This window comes from Schistocerca nitens, chromosome 6 (genome assembly GCF_023898315.1).
Source record: "Schistocerca nitens isolate TAMUIC-IGC-003100 chromosome 6, iqSchNite1.1, whole genome shotgun sequence".
Lineage (NCBI taxonomy): Eukaryota > Metazoa > Arthropoda > Insecta > Orthoptera > Acrididae > Schistocerca > Schistocerca nitens.
The window spans coordinates 395,377,725-395,389,120 of record NC_064619.1 but is presented as its reverse complement, the minus strand read 5'-3'; positions in this window follow the sequence as shown (position 1 = coordinate 395,389,120).

The window sequence follows — 11,396 nt, the reverse complement described above, 5'->3', positions numbered from 1 at the left end:
GATGGTTGTGGGACTCGGCTGTTCGCTACAGGATGTCAAATCAAACACCATTCAATTCTCTATTATCCAAACTTATTTTATTTAGCTACCAGTTTCGGGGATTTACTCAAGGAGCGAAGAGGTACTGATTCAAGTTGGTGGAGAGGGGTTCGGGGGTGGAGGAGAGAAAATGATGATGAAGATGATTATGATGATGGTATACCTATCTGGGCACAGGACATCGAGTTCTTAGTCATAGAGGTCTTTAGCGCTCGTACCAATGCCTGGAGGGACAAAGGAGGTTAATGTGAGTAAAAGTATTAAATTTGTTAAATAAATGGGCAGAATAGTTGTGAATCACGAATACAAACACCTAATCAAACATATTATTAAAGCTTCCAACATTCGTAAAACACGGATAAAAGAGAAGCGCAGAACTCTTCAAAATCTGACGAAAAAAGCTGCATGTAGATAACTGATCATTAAGCAACATAGGATGCGCCCTATGCTCTGCAACACACTAAAACTCCAAACTTAACAGTTTTCTGATATAGTCTGGACAATTCGCGAATTTTAAAACAGCTATCAGATTCGTCTAGTCGTATGGTACACAGACTGCAGTCTGTCCCCTCGTCAGGATGTGAAACACTCGAATACAAAACACACTATGTTCAAATGTGATGCAACGAAATTCTCACTTCATAAACTTAACATACTGGTTGGCCCTCTAGCTGAAGCCAGAAACCATGGGTCAAAAAATTATGAAATATACGGAGATGGATCAATGCTATTTAACTCTGTCAATGTGTCCGGAATGGGATCGGCGCAACCAGTCAGTTGATTTCACAGGCCGCAGCATATTTTCTGATACTTCGACTCATTCTGACTCCAAATGGCTTATGACTTTCTGATTCAAAAAAGAGGAAATTGTTCAAAAGGAGACAGCGCAGGTTTCTATAGTGTGTCCCCGACATTCTAACATGTCTGCAATGTCAGCCTCTTCATTTCTCATGGAACCCGTCACGGCACAATTTTCGTAACCCTGGAATTGGAGGTACATCCGAGAGTTCTGACTCAATTTGAGCCATGTAACCACAGAGTACGTGTAAAATCACCTGCAGGGCACTGAGGAAATCTCAGCTGATGAGAAATAGGCACTGAGGAAATTTTTTATTGAGATTAATCAACCACAGTTTGAGTAAACTTCCATGTATTATAAATTAATTTTAATAACAACACAGAAAAAGTAAAGAAATCCACTTGTTAATCTGTTCTCAGTAGCCGGAGAAGTTCATATTCGAAATTCATCTAAATATTCTTCAAAAGAGTTGTTGTTGTTGTTGTTGTGGTCTTCAGTCCTGAGACTGGTTTGATGCAGCTCTCCATGCTACTCTATCCTGTGCAAGCTTCTTCATCTCCCAGTACCTACTGCAACCTACATCCTTCTGAATCTGCTTAGTGTATTGATCTCTTGGTCTCCCTCTACGATTTTTACCCTCCACGCGGCCCTCCAATGATAAATTTGTGATCCCTTGATGCCTCAAAACATGTCCTAGCAACCGATCCCTTCTTCTAGTCTAGTTGTGCCACAAACTTCTCTTCTCCCCAATCCTATTCAATACCTCCTCATTAGTTACGTGATCTACCCACCTTATCTTCAGCATTCTTCTGTAGCACCACATTTCGAAAGCTTCTATTCTCTTCTTGTCCAAACTGGTTATCGTCCATGTTTCACTTCCATACATGGCTACACTCCATACAAATACTTTCAGAAACGACTTCCTGACACTTAAATCTATACTAGATGTTAACAAATTTCTCTTCTTCAGAAACGATTTCCTTGCCATTGCCAGTCTACATTTTATATCCTCACTACTTCGACCATCATCAGTTATTTTACTCCCTAAATAGCAAAACTCCTTTACTACTTTAAGTGTCTCATTTCCTAATCTAATCCCCTCAGCATCACCCGATTTAATTTGACTACATTCCATTATCCTCGTTTTTCTTTTGTTGATGTTCATCTTATATCCCCCTTTCAACCCACTGTCCATTCCGTTCAACTGTTCTTCCAAGTCCTTTGCTGTCTCTGACAGAATTACAATGTCATCGGCAAACCTCAAAGTTTTTACTTCTTCTCCATGAATTTTAATACCTACTCCGAATTTTTCTTTTGTTTCCTTTACTGCTTGCTCAATATACAGATTGAATAACATCGGGGAGAGGCTACAACCCTGTCTCACTCCTTTCCCAACCAATGCTTCCCTTTCATGCCCCTCGACTCTTATTACTGCCATCTGGTTTCTGTACAAATTGTAAATAGCCTTTCGCTCCTTGTATTTTACCCCTGCCACCTTCAGAATTTGAAAGCTGTCGAAAGCTTTCTCTAAGTCTACAAATGTTAGAAACGTAGGTTTGCCTTTTCTTAATCTTTCTTCTAAGATAAGTCGTAAGGTTAGTATTGCCTCACGTGTTCCAACATTTCTACGGAATCCAAACTGATCTTCCCCGAGGTCCGCTTCTACCAGTTTTTCCATTCGTCTGTAAAGAATTCGCGTTAGTATTTTGCAGCTGTGACTTACTAAACTGATAGTTCGGTAATTTTCACATCTGTCAACACCTGCTTTCTTTGGGATTGGAATTATTATATTCTTCTTGAAGTCTGAGGGTATTTCGCCTGTCTCATACATCTTGCTCACCAGATGGTAGAGTTTTGTCATGACTGGCTCTCCCAAGGCCATCAGTAGTTCTAATGGAATGTTGTCTACTCCCGGGGCCTTGTTTCGACTCAGATCTTTCAGTGCTCTGTCAAACTCTTCACGCAGTATCTTATCTCCCATTTCATCTACATCCTCTTTCATTTCCATAATATTGTCCTCAAGTACATCGCCCTTGTATAAACCCTCTATATACTCCTTCCACCTTTCTGCCTTCCCTTCTTTGCTTAGAACTGGGTTGTCATCTGAGCTCTTGATATTCATACAAGTGGTTCTCTTCTCTCCAAAGGTCTCTTTAATTTTCCTGTAGGCAGTATCTATCCTCCCCCTAGTGAGACAAGCCTCTACATCCTTACATTTGTCCTCTAGCCATCCCTGCTTAGCCATTTTGCACTTCCTGTCGATCTCATTTTTGAGACGTTTGTATTCCTTTTTGCCTGCTTCATTTACTGCATCTTTATATTTTCTCCTTTCATCAATTAAATTCAATATTTCTTATGTTACCCAAGGATTTCTATTAGCCCTCGTCTTTTTACCTACTTGATCCTCTGCTGCCTTCACTACTTCATCCCTCAGAGCTACCCATTCTTCTTCTACTGTATTTCTTTCCCCCATTCCTGTCAATTGTTCCCTTATGCTATCCCGAAACTCTCTACAACCTCTGGTTCTTTCAGTTTATCCAGGTCCCATCTCCATAAATTCCCACCTTTTTGCGGTTTCTTCAGTTTCAATCTGCAGTTCATAACCAATAGATTGTGGGCAGAATCCACATCTGCCCCTGGAAATGTCTTACAATTTAAAACCTGGTTCCTGAATCTCTGTCTTACCATTATATAATCTTTCTGATACCTTTTAGTATCTCCAGGATTCTTCCAGGTATACAACCTTCTTTTATGATTCTTGAACCAAGTGTTAGCTATGATTAAATTATGCTCTGTGCAAAATTCTACAAGGCGGCTTCCTCTTTCATTTCTTCCCCCCAATCCATATTCACCTACTATGTTTCCTACTCTCCCTGTTCCTACTGACGAATTCCAGTCACCCATGACTATTAAATTTTCGTCTCCCTTCACTACCTGAATAATTTCTTTTATTTCATCATACATTTCATCAATTTCTTCATCATCTGCAGAGCTAGTTGGCATATAAACTTGTACTACTGTAGTAGGCATTGGCTTTGTGTCTATCTTGGCAACAATAATGCGTTCACTATGCTGTTAGTAGTAGCTAACCCGCACTCCTATTTTTTTTATTCATTATTAAACCTACTCATGCATTACCCCTATTTGATTTTGTATTTATAACCCTGTAATCACCTGACCAAAAGTCTTGTTCCTCCGGCCACCGAACTTCACTAATTCCCACTATATCTAACATTAACCTATCCATTTCCCTTTTTAAATTTTCTAACCTACCTGCCCGATTAGGGGATCTGACATTCCACGCTCCGATCCGTAGAATGCCAGTTTTCTTTCTCCTGATAACGACGTCCTCTTGAGTAGTCCCCGCCCGGAGATCCGAATGGGGGACTATTTTACCTCCGGAATATTTTACCCAAGAGGACGCCATCATCATTTAACCATACAGTAAAGCTGCATGCCCTCGGGAAAAATTACGGCTGTAGTTTCCCATTGCTTTCAGCCGTTCGCAGTACCAGCACAGCAAGGCCGTTTTGGTTAATGTTACAAGGCCAGATCAGTCAATCATCCAGACTGTTGCCCCTGCAACTACTGAAAAGGCTGCTGCCCCTCTTCAGGAACCACATGTTTGTCTGGCCTCTCAACAGATACCCCTCCGTTGTGGTTGCACCTACGGTACGGCCATCTGTATCGCTGAGGCGCGCAAGCCTCCCCACCAACGGCAAGGTCCATGGTTCATCTTCGTATTATTTATCGGAGGGTTTAGTCATAGACCTGCTGGGTCATAAAGTGAAAATTCGAATGCTCCACTCACTCGCCAAGCGAATTTTGGATAGAGGCAATCCATAACTCCCGAATAGTTAAACGGCTGACGCAATAACACAGTTTAGTCTGTCCATACTTTCATAAACTTAACACCAAAGTTTGGAGCCATAAAATGAAGACTGAGCAGTAACATATTCTTACTCGCAATATTTAAATTCTTTTCTGTGTACAGGGGATACGGGGGACTCTCGTGCTCTCCAGCTTCCGCCACAAAGTGCTGAGACAGGTCAACTCCTATTTATCTCTATGGGCGAGATTATGCATTGAACATTTTGTAATTCGGCGAAATTTACACATTTCGAAAAAAGGAATCGTCTTTTTTAAGCCCTGTAATTATCTCCTACTGCGAAGCACAAGTTAGAAACTTGGCTGAAAGTAGCCTAAAACTTTATAATGGTGCAAATTCATGGGACTCTGCGACGTCACCCTCGGACTCGAAGACGCTTCAAACGGCACTGTGTCGACACATGCGAAAGAAAAGAGCACAGCTCAGACGTTCATGAAAGGTGTAAGGTGGATTAATGACGTCACATTGGCACCAAATTTCACCCCAGTTCTGCCCAACGCCGTCGTTGTCCCCAGATCGGGAAAGCCCTCAGTGCCACCCGCTGACTATTGTTGAACATGAAAAAATTTGCTCCAGCATCTGAGGGCAGACAACCCCTTCTAATCCCTGTAGGTGGAGTTACTTGCCAGTGGGCGCTGGAGCAGCTGAATGGGTGCCGAAGCCTCTGACAGGTTTATTTTTAACGTTCTCAGCAAAAGTGCGTGGGTGGCACCGATGGCACTGCTGAACTGATCTTAGAGGGAGCATACATTCACACACATGTCAGTGTTGCAACCCTTCGATCACGCCACAGAAGAACTCGAAACAGGAGCGCTGGAAAAGCAAAAGCACATTTTCTTGCTTCGGATGAGGTTCAAATTTTGTTGAACGGTTTAGAACGATAGGTATTGCTACCACACTGTATACCAGAACAATAATTGCGGTTGCATTACCACTAGGGGTCAGGTCACGTTCAGTGGGGCTGAGCCGTGTTTCGGCTCACGTTGGTGCCGTGTGTAGGTTTCTGCCAGACCCTCTCGTTTAGCTGGCATGGTTGCATTGTTTGTCTCCTTCTCGGGTTAATTAGCGCCACTCTGTTTCATGAGCGTTGCCAGTCCACTAGTGGCAGCAGCGGCGCTTAGCGATATGTAGTTCTGCTGCCATATCTTTGCGGCGACCTCGTTCTTCTTTCGTGTGGTGTGAGTGTAGAGTTCGGTTGGGGAAGCAGGAGCAGCGGGGTCCACACAGAGCGACAACACGCCAAAACTGCTGGCGGCGTGTATGGACTGCCGGATCGAAGGGCAGTGGTCACGAGGGTGCACGACCTCGTCGAATCCGGATCCTGCATGTTTAAGTTGAGTGCATTGCAATTCGCATAGAGAGAGCTCCGCCATTGTGAGATCTCGCGATTCTCCAGTGACTTGGGTTCGTGTTGCTGCTCGTAGTGTCGCCGAGGCGAAAAGCAGCGAGTGGAGTACCTGGGGAAGGCGAATCTGATTAGCCTTCCTGAGCTTCTAATTACTATTTACTATTTTCAGCTTCTTACATTGTTAAGTTCAACCAGCGGTATTTTTCTGTCTTGCGGCCGCTGACGCCCCAGTTACATGCCCTGGGGTTTAGTGTATGTAATGGCAGTGTACATTTCCTGGCCTTGCCGCCGCTATCCGGTGAGGCGTGTAAGTTTGACAGGTTCTTCATTGTAGGTTGGGTGGCGTTCTTCTACCTTAGTGGTAGTCATTCTTTTGTGTTCCGGGCGCTCTAAGCACAGTATTTTGCGTGCGGAGCCCAGACCGCCGCCTCCGGCATTGGCGTAATATTACATATTGCACTTGTTTTGTTGGATGTCAGGTAGCCTTACCAAGATCATCATTAGTCGCTCGTTAGACTGCCACTAGTCCGAGGTACCATCTTGTGATCTGAATGCAACACCTGGCTGCCTTTCTCTTCGCTGGTGAAAGGGTTTTTGGTGTGACCTACTCAGAGGTCGATTCCTGGAACACCTCTGTCACTGGCCTTTGTGTTTTATTTTATTATTCTATTATTAACTTACCATCATTTGTCTCAACTCTTTGGTGATCTGTTGTTTGTTTTTTCATTAACTTTTGATATGCTATTCGCCATTTGACAGTATATTTGTTAAATTATTTACAATTGCCAATTTGGCGTTAAAGGCCTTCAGCTCAGATTGTGGTTACTTGCCTTAAAATTCTGATTGCGACCATATTGGTCTGTCTTCAAAATTATTTGCTGTCTGTATTTTATGTATGTTTCCTAAATTTTTAATAATTGCCATTTTGGGCGTTAAAGGCCTTCAGCCGTGATTGTGGTTACTTGCTTTAAAATTCTGGTTGCGACCACATTGGCTTGTTTTCCCAAATTATTTGCAGTCTTTATTTTATGAATGTTTGTTTAATTCTTTTATAATGACCATTATGGCGTTAAAAGCCTTCAGCCATGATTGTGGTTACTGGCCTTAAAATTCTGATTGCGACCACACTGGGTCGTTTTCAAAAATAATTTGCTGTCTGTACTTCATGTATGTTTGCTAAATATTTTAATAATTGCCATTTTGGGCGTTAAAGGCCTTCAGCCGTGATTGTGGTTACTTACCTTAAAAGTTTCATTGCGATCTCTTTGACTTGTTTTCAAAAATTATTTATTAAAATAAATGAGTGAAATTGCAAAGCAAACCAATAGTAATTGATTAGGAGCCCATCCACAATCGTAACCCAACCCTGCCTTCCTTAATTACCAGATTTCTGTGGCCGCAGTCCCACGATATCCTTAGATAAGGACTGAATCGTCTGGAAGGCGTCACTCTGTTTCTCATTCCACCGCTAACTGTCGTTTTCGACTACAGGGTGTCTCGGAATCAACATCACAAGGAAAGGTGTGGTTTCCCTTATTCTATCTACTCACGGGTCTTAGTGTAGATTCTGAGCAACTATGTATTTGCAATGTTTTCTTCGGCCACCGTAAGGAAGCTGCGTGATTCCTGACCTACATCACATAGGTATTAAAAGTAGAAGTGAAATGCGGGTGAGAGGGATAGTGACGACCATTTCATCCTGTGACACGTCCACTATGTTGGGCAGAATTCTGGTGAAATTTGGCGCCAGTGTGACATCAGTAACATACCTTATAGGGAACCTGAACTTGTTTTTCTTCGCATGTTCAAATGCTTCAAATGACTCTGAGCGCTATGGGACTTAAGTTCTGAGGTCATCAGTCCCCTAGAACTTAGAACTACTTAAACCTAACTAACCTAAGGGCATCACACACATCCATGCCCGAGGCAGGATTCGAACCTGCGACCGTAACGGTTGCGCGGTTCCAGACTGTAGCGCCTGGAACCGCTCGGTCACTGCGGCCGGCTTTCTTCGCATGTACCGACGCCTTGCTGACTGAAGCATCACCGAGCACGAGGGTAACGACCCAGGGCGCCGCGCTTTTACACCATTGCAGAGGTAGGTTGCAGGTATCTTTGAGCCTATTTTCAAACTTATGCGGCGCAGTGGGAGACAATTAGGGGCCTTCGAAAAAGTGACACTTTTTTTTCGTTGTATATTTCGATGAAATTCTGTAACAATGATAAAAGTAGCCCAACAGAAAATGTAGGATGTTGATTTTAATAAGAAATACATCTCCTCCCTAATTTTTCAGATTTCAGCTTTAATACAGCACGTTTCTAAAAATGAGGAAGAACACCGACTTTTACATAAACAAAAGAGAAATAAATGCCAAAAAAGAGTACTGGTACTTTTATATGTTGTTTAACAACTTAATCTACTGTTTGCATTATATTATGATTTCCGAAAAATGTTTTTGCGCAATTTCTAGCTGCACGCATCCTCAGACAGTTGCTGTGCTTGGATGGGAACGCGAAATCCCACTACATTCTCCTCTATGTAAGGCACTGCACCTGTTGTGAGCAAATTCATTTCATTTCCAACATCACGACCTATTTACTTTCCTGAAAAATAATTTTTAGCAAAGTTAATACGTAACAATGGAAGCAAGCGTATGAAAAAAATTTCGTTTTTGAAGTTAATGTTTTAGGAGAATTATCACAACAACTTGAGAAAAATATTTTTCAAAACTTATCTAAGAGACTGATTGCGTTGTAACTTTAATCACTTATCTAGCTAATACTGAGACTGAAATTGCAATTTGGAAACTAATGAAATAACAAACTACAAGAAAATTATCCATACGATATTCCTTCATTATATTCTTTGAGATAAGAAAAGTAGTTAACCAACTGTTACAGTAGATGACATAGTTTTGAATTTACTTACCGCTGTTAGTCTTTCAGAAATCAGTTAATACCGGAAAAAGAAACGCTCTTGTTATAAGAGCGCTGGGCACTCACTTATCGCGGTACTATCGCAGTCTTTGAGGCGGACGCCCTAACGAACCTACTTTGACAACAAAGGGTAATGGGTGAAGTCAGTGTACTTCGTGTGTTCCTCAATGTCAGGTGGTAGGGATAGGCTGAAAAGTAACACTGCTTCTAGACCTTCCTTGCGAGAAAGGGAAACCGTTGTAAACGAGCCTCCACTGTACCTAGAGCACCGAATTCATCTCCTATCACAGGCGTAAATATTGCCTTTACCATCACAATGGATAGATTAAGGACGGAAGGGGAGAGCACGACTCTGAATGAACGAAAATTGACCACACACTACTTGAGCCAGTGTAGAGGGAAAACTATTTAAAACATGGATATCCAACTTTATAGGAGTGATGTTGATGCGTTCTTAGTAGTATTAGTGTCAAGACTTCCCTTTCGGTGCCGATACTGGTATGGTACGAGCATCAGTGTGCAAAACACTTGCTGACAATCAACATGGGTTTCGACAAGATGAGCAGGGCTTTACTCGTAAAGCTATTTTACAGAACAACAGCAATTGTGCTGCTGCTTTTCGAGAGTAAAGGAATATGGAGAGGTCTTCTTTTCGCATAGAAGTTGAGGAACGTTATTCGGAAACTCGAATTAACTGGCGATTTGTGGATTGCTCCTGGGAGAATCTGACGGCCAATTGTACCTCATATTGTAGAACAAGTTAGTGTTGCCATGGCTGAGAATGCTGCACGCAAAATGCGATCTTCAAAAAATGCACGAACTTTTTCACAACAGGTGAAAATTCATGGTTCACCGTTCGAAAAGTGCTGCGAACACTTGTGAAATAGTATATCTAGTGCCCTTCTAGGCGATGGTAGCTGTAGATGGTCTCATATTTGTAACCAGCAACATTAACATGGTACGCAATTAACAAATTTATCGTCTCGTGTGGAATTTAATATGTGTTTCTTTAAATAGTTCATTCGTTATTTCTCTTCCGGGAGTGCTGACAAATGTTTCAGCGAAGATTCATTGCCCTGTCAAGTACAGACAGTTTACTTATAACAAACCTGCATATTTTCATAAAACTCCCACAAACGTATTAGCACAGGATATCACGGATTGACTTTGGTAAAGAAAGGCACTAAAGTAGGTGTAAAAATTAATTGGTAGCCAGAAAGTTATTACTTAACCACCAGATAAAGCTCGTCGACGGCCTTGTCGTAGTGGTAACAGCGTTTTCCGTCAGATCACCGACATTAATCGCTGTCTGGCTTGGCTAGCACTTGGATGGGTCACAGTCCGAGTCTGCTGAGCGCTGTTGGTAAGTGCGCCCTCAGCCCTTGTTAGGCCAACTGACGAGCTACGTGACTGAGCATTAGCGGCTCCGGTGACGAAAACCGACAGCGATTAGAAGAGTGGCGTGCCGACCACATACACCTCCATATCAGATACCGTTGGGCCTTCCGAGGCCTGTTCGGACGGACACAACGCTCGGTCGTACACATGCATAATTGGAAAACAAAACTGGATAGATAAACCACAACTGAGGACGAGCAAGAGAGACGCTAGTGATGAAAGGTGGCAGATTATGTCATTGGCATAGAGGGTACGGCGGTCGTGAGACGATCGTAATTAACAGTTGCCATCGTAGTTCTGGGCGATCTTTTTGTCACTACCGGGAAGCAACATGATCCTTGACTGTTCGTCTCACAAACTGTCATTCATTTCTTGACCCTTCGGGTGCCTGTGGCACTGTGTTAGGCTGTCTCAACATGGTTAGGTCACGTGGTCTGGAGATGGAAACGCATCTTGGCGCAGAAGGAATGTTCAAAGCTCTTGCTGTGTGGTTTTTTAAGACCTCTAGAGTATCACCGACTGCGCAGAAGGCTTTACTTTTCATAGCCAACTAAGTTCCTCTCATTTGTACAGATCTGAGCAGGTGGCTTTCCTGATCTACGTTGCCAAACACCGCCTTCTTCTAATCGCCAAAGCCGCGTCTTTGATGCCTCTCTGGAGTATTCAAGCAGAATAAACGACTCCCTGACACCCGAAAATGGCGTCATGGTGGTAGTCACAATGTCGTGAATTAGTTGGAATTACGAACAGCAGAAGTTATAAACGATACTTCCATAATAAGATTTCATCAATGCCTATTTGGTGTCTCTAGTTCATCCGTGGAATAAATATTAAATCTCTGATCAAAACACAGTCAAAATTATTGTCACTGCTATCCCAAATGCTTGCTAACCCATAATTACCCCGATTCTGGCGTAGAGACAATAGTTCACAACCTACGGAGATCACTGGAACCTTCTCTTAGAGGCATTAGTCTTAGGTATGAG